Source organism: Protopterus annectens, chromosome 9.part0 (genome assembly GCF_019279795.1).
Source record: "Protopterus annectens isolate FY-2018-M chromosome 9.part0, PAN1.0, whole genome shotgun sequence".
Lineage (NCBI taxonomy): Eukaryota > Metazoa > Chordata > Ceratodontiformes > Protopteridae > Protopterus > Protopterus annectens.
The window spans coordinates 1,785,543,144-1,785,555,217 of record NC_056743.1 but is presented as its reverse complement, the minus strand read 5'-3'; the positions used below and the strand labels follow the sequence as shown (position 1 = coordinate 1,785,555,217).

At 40.2% G+C, this 12,074-nt stretch overlaps 1 protein-coding gene across 4 annotated transcripts in view; it reads right to left on the bottom strand.

Moving 5' to 3' along the window:
* GCDH (glutaryl-CoA dehydrogenase) overlaps nt 1-10,102 on the bottom strand; it is a 455,659-nt gene extending 445,557 nt beyond the window's left edge. For 2 of the 4 annotated variants that reach the window (XM_044084654.1, XM_044084653.1), the window contains exon 1: nt 9,906-10,075. The gene's annotated coding sequence lies outside the window, so the exon portion shown is untranslated. The other 2 variants (XM_044084655.1, XM_044084656.1) reach the window with 2 other exon arrangements.
* Between the last annotated feature and the right edge of the window lie 1,972 nt (nt 10,103-12,074).

The window sequence follows — 12,074 nt, the reverse complement described above, 5'->3', positions numbered from 1 at the left end:
AGGAACAGATTTAAGTTGAGTAATCAGCATATTGGATGATTGAGGCATGTAGAGTAGAGGTATGGAGGTTGTTAGTGAAGATAGAGAAAAGTAAGGGACTGAGGATAGAGCCTTGGGAAACTCCCAGTGTGACTGGTAATAATGGCGAGAGTTCTTGCCTCGACTGTACTGTTTGCTGTCTACCTGTTAAATAACTCTGAAACCAGGTAATGGTGGGTTTGCTAAGATTCAGTTCTGAGAGGGATTTAATGAGTTTATTGTGGTTAACCATATCAAATGCCTTAAAGAGATCAAGAAAGATAGTAGAGACATAGTTGCCATTTTTTTCTGTGGTTGTTAACTACATGAGTAAATGACATAAGGGCTGTTGTGGTGCTGCGATAGGGCCTGAAGCTGTGTTGAGTGTTTGTGGAAGGCTGTGGGTGTTGAGGTAATCCATGACTTGTGTGTGTATGCACCTCTCCAGTATTTTAGACAAGGGCGAGAGTACTGCTATAGGCCGATAGTTGGTTAACTCTTTTGAGTTATACCTCCTTGTGGAGTGGAATAATGTGAGAAATTTTCCAGATCTCAAGGACAAGACTTTCGGATAATGAATGGTTGATAAGAATGGATACAGGGTATGCAATGGCATCAGCAGCTATTTTCAAAAATGCAGCGGGAAGTTTATCAGCGGACAAGGTGGTCTGTTTTAGTTTCTTTATTGTGTCAGTAGAGAAAGGATGGAAGACAAAGCCATTGTTTTTCACTTGGTAATTGGGTGGTTGGTTGGAGGATGGACAGCTTTGGCGGTTAGCTAGTCCAAGAATGGATTCAGTGAAGAATTTGTTGAAATGGGTGGCAACAGGGTGGCTCCTGCTTCCATCAGTTCCTATCAAAGTCCAATACAGACAGACCAAATGAACTACGTACAGCTTGTAATAAGGTCATTAGGTGGTTCCTGGATCTGCTTGCCCACCTCATGTAGACTCCGTCTACCTTATTCTACATTGGCATCAAAACAGGATGCCAGTCTCCACAGAATGAGTAGTCTTAGGCAACTGTTTGAGCATCAGTGGAGGCGTACTGCTTTCTCTTATGTCAATTTCTCTAAATGCTTAAGTTTTTACTTACCTTGATGGGAAAGGACCATGTTCCTAAGCCAAGGCTTGCAGTATAACCCCTTTTCAGGAACTCTGGGTTTTTTGCATAAAAAAAAAACATTTTTTTGTCCTCAAGTATCTATTTCTCTGTTTCCAGGCATTTTGTCTGTCTGGTGAATTTTTTTTAACTTTTTGTGGACAACTGTTTATTACCACAGCGGGGGGTCTTAGGTCATCTATTGGATCATGGCCTAACACAACAGCAAGTCCCCTTTCATTCTTGGAGGAATTTGCACTGGTCTTTCCACCAGCCCTGGACCTAGTGCCTTTGCCAGGGCTAGATTTTTTTTTTATCCTGGGATGAGTGCACTTTCTTATTTTTTTCATGCTATATATAACAGCCTATATATCAGTTTTGCCTAGGTGGAATTTAGTAAACAACAGGGCCCACCACGTGAATGTACCCACCAAGGTTTGAAGATTATTTCAGTTCAAAATAAAACCTCTCTTTCCTTTTCTATTTGCACTGATTACATCTCTCCATCCTGACCCCCTTCTCTGATGCCAAACTTAGGCCTGATAAACACTACATTGCTATTTAAGTAAAGATCTGACATATAAAGGCTGCATTCCATTCTACAAAGATTTGTATCACATTTAATACACCAGTCAAGCTCTTTCAAGTTGTTGACAGACCTGAAGAGTGCTTTCATCTGAAGAATGTAAACTGGTTAGTCAAATATTTGCAGCTAAACTGACATCACAGTGGATAGATATGCTCATGCAAAACTTGTTCTGTCCATATAGATGCAATTCCCTGGTCTTAGTGAGAGTCCCAGATGCTGGAGTACTTTGACCTCATTGCCTCAATTTCAAGTATGCAACCTGTTAGCAATAGTAGGATCTGTGCCAAATATGACAGACTTTAACCAGTCTTAATGTGCTGTGTCCACTGATATATCAAATCGTCTTGTCTTTGATAAGGGTAGTCTTCCCAACTGTAGTGAAGGAGGCTTTCATGGTCCCTATTTTAAAGAAATCTCTTCATCTCAATTATTATTGCTCTCTCTCTATCTTTTTACTTGTAAGCTTACTGAAAAGACTGTTTATTCACAGCTTGATTCAATGTTATAGGAATACAGAGTTCAAAACCCATTCCAGCCCTTTCACATGAAGCAGCCCTTACTAGGGTCATAAATGATCTCCTGTTCCTATTCAGTCCTCTTCTTCTTCTTTCGGCTGCTCCTGTTAGGGGTCGCCACAGCGGATCAACTGTTTCCATTTCTTCCTGTCCTCTGCATCTTGCTCTGTCACACCAACCACCTGCATGTCCTCTCTCACCACATCCATAAACCTTATCTTAGGCCTTCCTCTTTTCCTGTTACCTGATAGCTTCACCGTTAGCATCTTTTTCCCAATATACTCTGCATCCCTCCTCAGCACATGTCCAAACTAACGTAATCTTGCCTCTCTGGCTTTGTCTCCAAACCTTCCAACCTGGGCTGACCCTCTAATATACTTATTCCTAATCCTGTCCATCCTCGTCACACCCAGTGCAAATCTTAACATCTTCAACTCTGCCATGTCAAGCTCTGACTCCTGCCTTTTTGTCAATGCCACTGTCTCCAACCCATATAACATAGCTGGTCTCACTACCCTCTTGTAGACCTTCCCTTTCACTCTTACTGGTATTCGTCTGTCACAAATCACCCCTGACACTTCTCCACCCACTCCATCCTGCCTGTACTCTCTTCTTCACCTCTCTTCCACACTCACCGTTACTCTGAATTGTTGATCCCAAGTATTTAAACTCATCCACCTTCGCCACTTCTACTCCCTGCATCCTCACCATTCCTCTATCCTCCCTCTCATTCACACATACATATCCTGTCTTAGTCCTGCTGACCTTCATTCCTCTTCTCTCTTGAGCATATATCCAGCTCTCCAGGGTCTCCTCCACCTGTTCCCTACTCTCACTACAGATCACAATGTCATCTGCAAACATCATAGTCCACGGGGACTCCTGTCTGAACTCGTCTGCCAACCTGTCCATCACCATTGCAAATAAGAAAGGACTCGGAGCTGATCCTTGATGTAATCCCACCTCCACCTTAAACACATACATCACTCCCACCGCAGACCTCACCACTGTCACACTACCCTCATACATGTCCTGATCCTCTTGAATCTTATTTCAATATCTAATATGATGGATCACAAAATTCTGCTGAATCATTTATAATGTTAACACCAACCTTTCCTTACTAACCTAGATTTGTGTGGCTCTTATATCTCTGGGATGTATCCAATGGACTGTTTTTGATGTTAGCATCTTGTTCATTTACTATGCCGCTTCCAGTATCCCAAGTAAAATGATCTGGGGTCCATTGTTATTTTCTGTATATATACCCTAAGATTAGGACCTTGTTCATTTACTATGCCGCTTCCAGTATCCCAAGTAAAATGATCTGGGGTCCATTGTTATTTTCTATATACATATATATATATACCCTAAGATTAGGTAAACTTGTTAGGTGCGAAGGTTTACATAATCTCTGCTATGCGGTTGACAGGCAAATCTACCTCACCTTCTCTATGGCCAACATGGCTACTGAGCATTCTCTTGTTAAGAGCATAGAATGCATAAAAAATTAGATGAAATGTAATCACCTGAAGCGCAACACTTCCAGCACAGTGGTCATGACTGTCCATACAGCGGAGGCCCAGGGAGAAAAGCTCGGAAAATACAGATAAGAAAAAAATAATACTTAACAATAAATTTTTTTTACAATAGTGGTACAGTAAACGTTATTGATAAAATGAAAGAAAATAATACATAAAACATTTTCATTTACGTAGTAACAAGAAGAGAAAGATACAAAGTAAACATCTAATTTGTGCACATATTGTCCAATTTTTACAAACTTTTACAAGAATGCCTGCGGTGTATAGGTTTATACTGATGTAAACAGACACTGAATTGCATTAGTGGAATAGAGTTTGTTGGAGATAAACTACTTCACCTTAATGCTGTTCTGCAATATCAGCAATCAGAAAATTAATCTAATCACCTGGAATAGGTATATAACCCACAGCCTTCTGGCCATCCAGAACAAAACTGAAGTGTGTTTTGTCTTGAGCCACAAACACTGCAATTTCATTGAATAAAGGCATGGCTTGGAATCCCTTGGGGGGTCTATCTTTCTTTTCTAGCCATTAGTCCATCAATGTGCAAAATTCCCCTGACACATATGTTACTAACACCTTCAGTATAACTGCCTCTGTGGCTTAGTATCTGCATAAATACCACTGAACCAAGGCAGGGGTTCAAATCTTTTGGGACTTATTTCTCTTTTCTTGCTATCAGTCTGCCAATCAATAACATTTCCCTGGATTCTGCTTCACTGACATCTTCACTTTGAGTTCTGCCCTGGCCCACCTTGTTAAAAAAATTAGTACAATGTAAGTGGACAGAGGTGATTGGCCAAATCCCCTCAGGGTTGAATATTTTCCTTTTTATCCCCCATGACATTCAAGTTATAGTACAGATAATTGTCAGGAATGGTGTTGGTCAGTACTTCATGTGGCTTTCCTGTCTGAATTTCACATAGTTCTACATTTGAGCATGATCATATCCACTCTACTGTGCTTGCATTCCTGCTTTGGTCATCTGCTCCCCTTGCAATCATCTGCCCGCTTTTGTAGTTTCTGCTGCTGTGCTACTAACATCTCTACACCTTTACCTTTCTTTTTATTTTCGTTTTCATACAACATCTGTGCATACCTATTTAAATTACAATACATACGCAACATAGTGCGTCTGTGTGCTCAGACTCACAATGACTACCACTGATGCTTAGCCACGATCAATGTTCACTGCAGCTGCTTGTACTTTAATCTGGCCATGAGGTACAGGACCGTGTTACGGATCTGTACTACAACTGTGATGAGAAGTTCATCATCATTCACACTGACCTGGCCACATGCACAGGCAATAAGCACTGGAGGTCATCTTGCATGCAGTGTAAACAGTGTCGGTTTGGCAGCAAACATGGCACTTCTGAATCCCTGAGGTAGTGTTTCACTATCTGCTGCCTGACAGACTCTTGCTGTTTAAAATTCTGTTGTCAATATTTACTTCTACATCATCCTCTTAAACTATACTGAAATGTTATACTTTGTTTCTATTGTGGTGATGACCTTTTAATTAATAACTGCTGCCACTCATATACTATAATCCCCTTTTCCATCCAAAAATAAAACTCAACAGCTATATTGTTATCTTTTTCTTCTGGAAAACATCTTGCTGTGAGGCGGCAACGCTAACCGCTGCACCACCATGGCCGCCGAACAGCTATATTGTTATACACCTCAAAATAGTTATTCAAAACTGTAATTATAGACATTTATTTTGAATGATGTGAAACTGGAGCTTTGTTCCCAGAGTTTCTTCTGAAAATGTGCTACACAAAATCAGAAATTCCTGGTTGGCTACTCTAGTGGTGTAGAGGGATAAAGCCTCGACTATGGTCCAGTTGTCAGAGTATGCTTAGTGGCTCGGATGACTGATGGAGTGGCAGGAAGGCATAGGCATTACCATCCAAAGTGTAGGGTGGTGACATGGGAGTCTCCTGTGGCTACACTTGGGATGTCACATAGTAGGAGGCATGGTTCAAAGAGGAGACATGGGTGGACATGGCTGACCTGCAGCAGAGGCAGGGCAATATGCCACAACACCCCCACTGCATGCTCGCTCCTTGGATGCAACCATGGGCATCACAAGGGATGGGGGAGTGGGTACAGCATAATCAAAAATCTCCCACCTGAATGTGGATGAGTGAGACTTCCAGGACACCCTTAGGTTCCATGACCAGCTCCAGCAAATAAGAGTAAGACAAAGGGGGTTGGAGTAGCTGATAGACTAGCATCGACGTGGGGCACTATGTAGCAGCACTAAGGAAAGATGCAAGGGAACCAAAGAAAAAAAATCCTGGTTAAAATGCTTTACTAAATAAAAGATAAGTGAGTCAGTCCTGCTGAGGAAAGCTGGAAAATGTAGCTGATATTTGGTGTGAGTGTGTGTTTAGGTAAGTGTGCACCAATGGATTCAGCACTATAAGCTCTACCTTGGAAGGGATGTCCACTGCTGCCATGGAGACGGGTTAGGGAATACAATCTCATATGTATCCAAGTGAGAGAAGACAACGAATCAGTTCTCAACCCCACTTAGGTTGCTAGGACAGCAAAACAAAGTAAATGAGTGCATGGTGAAGAGGGGATGCCAAACAAATACACATAAAACCACGGGCAAAAACTAAATACCAAGAAGTATATAACTGTATCTTTCAGATACATGACTCCCCTTGTAATTATCACATTGACAACACACCACTGAAAACTGATCCAGCAGTTAGAGATCTGGGAACCTATGTCGACAATGAACTGTCCTTTAATCACCACATTTCTACAGTTGGAAGGAAGACTTTTTACTTTACACAGCTTACATCTAAAGATATTGTGTCCAGATCCAAGGATGGAATATACTCTTAAACTCTTCAGGCTGATCACTGAATATAATGTCCCTTTCAGAATGTACCTGCACAAACACTTCTCACACCTGGAATGACCACAAAGTTTTCTCACTAAAAAAAAAATAAATCAAGGGTCTAAATCATAAAAACTACGCAGACCATTTCAAAGCTTTCTTTCTATTCTCAGTATCATTGTAGTTACTAAGAGACGACCTCTGCCTCACATACAGAGCTTCAACAGACCTTGTCTGTAAAGACCTATTACACATTCACAAGTCCAACATTAGCACAAATATCTGTTCAAGAGACTTCAATTTCTTTTACAAAATAAATAGAACATGTTGGGAGGGATAGGTTTACATCACAGAGAATTCTGTTTCTGTGGAACCATCCTCCATTCCACATAAAGCAAAGTACTTCTCTTACTCTAACTTGGATGAATGGGTGGATAACCAAAAATTCATCCCCTGTTTAACACCCCTGTCCTTCATGAATACGGGAAATAGTTAAATGTCCCACTATATCCATGTTTGGCCCATCACTGGGTTATTTGTATGCAAGAACTAAAACTACAATGGGGAATGTAAGGCTAGGTTTCTTAAGATCCTCACAGATCAACAGCTTAGTAAGTACCTATGAACCTATACACACTTTAATGCACAGCATCAACACAGCTACCAGGCAGAAGGAAATTAACAAACTACCCAGGTAATATACCCAGACAGAAGCAGAGCTCAACAATAGAAAGTCTAAAATAAACACAGAAGCAATGTAAGGAGAATGTTGCAAATGAAAAGGGTCAAACTTACAGTGTAGTAAAGTAAGCCTATTTATAGGGCATTGGGACTGTGTGTGGCAGATTCTGAAATAGTAGCGAACATGCAACATGACAAAATTTGATTTTTTTTCTCTTGCTAAGGTTATTCCGTTTTCACTACCAGTAGCGTTAATACTCAGATGACTTAGGCTACATGTAACACATCACGGGTGTCTTAAGGGGTAGCAAGTATGGCTCCAAAGACTGGCTAGCAAGTGTCTTGGCTACTAATGCACACAAGGAACCATACAAGTTCAAAACCAGTGCAGAGAAGGGAAGAACTGCAAGAAGGCGGTGTTGAGAAAAGCTTCCAGCCTCTTAACTGCATGTGTGTGTGTGTGGATGGTGCCAATTTAACACCAAGGAACATGTTACATCAGTGATAGCATTAACAAGAAACAAACAAAGATCACATGTCGCCCAGCATTTACAACAGTACATTAGTTCAAAGTACTCTTTTTTTTTCTGCAGTGAGCCACTAAACTTTAATTACCAGTGCTTTTATAGACTTTCAGCAATCCCATATCCTAACCGCTAGAACCTTGTTTCAGCCCAGACCTCCTACAAAATGCAATATAGGTGAAATCATCATATCACGCCATTCAAAGTACAAGTTTAATATCAACATACCCAGTTCCAGTTTTCATGACACTTGACTACTAGCCATTCAGACAACACAGGGGAATGTCTGACTGCAAGGGAATGTCCATTGCTCTACCAGTCAATTCTTGCTTTAGCCTATCCAGCTTATGTAACCAGTTTAGCAGGGTTATTGTTAAAAAAAAATAACCACTTCAGATTTACTTATCTGAACTGCACAACTATCTCATAGTGAGTGTAACATAAACTGCCAATGAACTTGCAGTCATGAACTGTGAGGAAATGACATCTAGTGCTTAAAAAGAATAGTACAAGGCATGCCTTCATCTGTTCTTCTATCAAGCTGCTCATGAAAGATGGTAGCCTGGAAGAAGACAGCAAGGGACAGTTAACTACTAGTGGATTACCAATAAAGGTTCTCTATGGAAGTTTTTTTTTTTGATAACTCAGACGGTTGAGATCATGCCATGTCTGATAGCTGCAGCTAAGTAGATTCAGCTGTGATTTGTCAGTGTAGCTGTAATACTTGAAAGGTAAAGTTTTCAAACCTTAAGACATTTACCACAGGCAATAAATTATTTTCTAACAGGAATTTATTTAAATGAGATTGTCAGTGGTTTGAGACGGATTGCTAACCAGATGGGTGGTGTGGTCTTCAATCTACTTTCAGCCACGACCCTGGCCAAAGGGCTTTTACAAAGTTATTTGCTTAACACTTCCATCATAAAAAATGAATTTGTTTGCATTAAACTGCTAATCATATTGTTCAAAAAGCATGACACAAATACCACACATAGACTATGCTGCACATAAAATGTAATACAAATCAAATTGCACTTATGAATTTACAGCTCTTACATGTTTGAATACAATACAGCCAACATCAACAATTGGGAAAGGAGCTATAATGCATCACAACTGTCACAAAAATCAAAAGGTCCAGTTTCTGTGATTACCAATACCTCCTGAGGTGGCTGACATTGGGCAATCCAAGCTGCTGTAGAGGCAATGAATGCATCTTTGTAGGTAGATACTGCACTATATATTACTCACTTTTTATGTATTATTATTTGCTATCGCTTGTAGCAGTATGAAGACATACTCATAGCTCAAAACCAGTCAGTGACAGATCTCAACAGAATCAGGGACAAATCTCTCAACTGTCCAGATTTTCACAGAATGTCCAGATTTTTGCTTCATGTTTTTGGTCTATTGTAAAATCTGTGGTGTTCTGGTAAATTAGTGGGCTAATGACATACATCTGAGTTTTAGAATTCATACCCTTCAGAAAAATGAATGCTACGCCCAATCCTGTTATTCTACCAACTTATGAGTTTATAAGAGCAATATTTAAACATGTCCCTATTTTTGCGCCATCATCCCCCGGTATGTCAGACTTTGTCCAGATTTCTTGCGCTAAGAGATTGAGAGGTATGATCGGGGACAATCAAGGACACTTAAAAATATTAGTACTATTAACTTGAGACACTGGCAGAATAACGGAATGTTGACTGTATTTTCTGAATTAAAAGAAGTCTATAAATCTAATTATTGTCGTTATTTACTAAGGGTAATTCACCACCTTTTCTCCAAGGCTTGGGATGGACTGAGCAAACATCTGACTCAAAATCAGAGATGAGAAAGTATCTGTACAGCCTGCTAACTAGAAACCCTCAGCGCTTCAAGCTCCACGGGTTTACTAGATTCGGCATGAGTGACTTCCTGCATTAAAATCAATAAAAATGCCATTAACCACACAACTTAAAAAAATTACAACTACTTTACTATGCCCCTTCCCTAACACATTCAGTTGCAGCATAAGAATGTCAACAAGCCACACATGCAGGTCAATACCATATCGCCAAGTGCTTTTACCTTATCAAATGTTCTCAAAGCAGCGTGTGTATATCACCGGTTTTATCGCATAATTTTCTGCTAAGCAGAACAACACCAGATAATTCCTCAAGGTCTCCCTACCTTCCCAATGGACTTCGACCACTTACAGAGACACATATGACTTTCCTAATCAGCACCACTACAGCAACTCTCACCTGCCAATCCGACGTCCCGACAATAGACAAGCCCCCACGCCGCAGACTACTTTCAGGCAAATAACGTGATACATTGAAAAGTTGAGCGTAAGGGGGGCGTGGCATAGAACAAGGTGGGAGACATTTTGAATGTGGCGATAGAGGATCTGTAAAAATAGAATTGTGTACTGAAATTTGAGGTTGCATAAGGGAAAGGTTTAGAAACGTGTGCACGCACAACATTTTGAGTGGGGTATGAGGGAGAGTAAGCTGTTTTCTGCTACAGCCCTAAGAATTAGGACAAGTCCAGAAATAATCAGGAACTTGTTTTTAATAATGATACTATTAACCCGAAAAGCTAACATAATATGTACATCAACAAGCTTCCTAAGAAGTAAAAGCAGTTTTAACTTAATTACTGAAATTATTTATTGTTAGCAAGTGTAGCCACAATCAACTTTTCTTCCAAAATAAAGTTTTAGGAGGCACACAGGAAAAGTTTGTCAGAGACCCATAGACTTCTGCCGAGTACTGAGTTTGTATCATCGTTATGTTTTATCTGCCAAAACACTTGACTTTCTGGCGAATCGCTAAAGGAGTATAAATTCTGCAAAAATTGTCGAATGTTCTCAGTTTTTGGAAGAATGCTTAGCTCTCAACCGATCAAGGACAAATCTCAACAGAATCAGGGACAAATCCTCAAATAATCAGGGATATTTTTTTAAATATTTGTACTATTAACTTGAAACATTTGCAGAATAAGATAATGTGGATTAATATAGATTTCCTGACGTAAAACGTCTATAACTCTGAACTGCTATCATTATTCTAAATCAGGGACGTCCCTGAAGATCAGGGACAGTTGAGAGGTCTGGAAGAATGCGTTATGCCGTTCGATTGGTGTAACGTTTAAAAACTGTCCCTTTCCCCGCCCCCCATTACTTTTGTCTTTGTCCCTGAACCGCCATGTACGAGTTGTTTTAACTAAACTGTTCTTCTACATCACTGTTGCAGTAGTCTAAACAGAAGGGCTCTCTTGCCCAGGGCAACCTGACACTTGTCCAGTACAGCAAAGTCTATTTATTTAGTTATTTTTATTTATTTTACATTTGTTGACCGGGATAGTCTGACTGGATACTTATCCATTTTCAAAGGAGGCCCGGAGAGAAAAGCTCCATACATACATAATGTTAAATTAAACAAGTTAAAGTGGCTTTGTATTAGAAGAGTGCCCAACCGCGATTTTCGTGCAGGAATGGGTATGACGTATATGATTGACAGGGTAAGCCCGTGTGAGGTTGCATGCAAAATATGGCTGAATGACAAGCCACGCAGATTATCTAGGCAACCTGTTGGAATATTCATTTTGAAAATTCAGTCTGTGACCGTCTGTTGCCGTTCTTGAAATACGGCCACTCCAACATAGTTATTTTGTGTATTGTGTGTCCTTTAAATAAGAGATGTAAGGACAGGTCAACTATTAGCGGGTCCGAAGGGCAGTATGTACGCAGTACTTTACACCCCCACCTAATGTTGTGTTTTAAATTGCTTTTGCATGGGGGCAGGCCCCTTGCACCCCCCACCTTTCTTAACTAAACTGTTGCTCTTATGAAAAGAACACAAAATGCGTGGTTTTCTGGTAAATAATAAATAATGACGCAGATTTTAGTTTCAGACTTTACATTTTTGGAAATGCACGCTAACATAAAACCAGTCATACTAGCAAGTGTAAGTTTATAAGGGTAGTACTTAAATTCTATCCCTCTCTATATTTGGGAATTGGCCCCCCATTATATTAGGCTGTGTTCAGATTTTGTTCGTTAAGACATTGAGAGGTGTGTGTTACTGTTGACAGCTGCAACTGTACCTTAAACGTTACGGTGCTAGGTTTGTACCTGTCCTTAGCTTAGTTAGCGCAATCCATTGTCTCCCGAAAAGCAGACAATACTAATAAAAAAAATTAAATTTTGAGAAATACATATCTGCAGACTATGCAAAAGCATGACCTTAATCG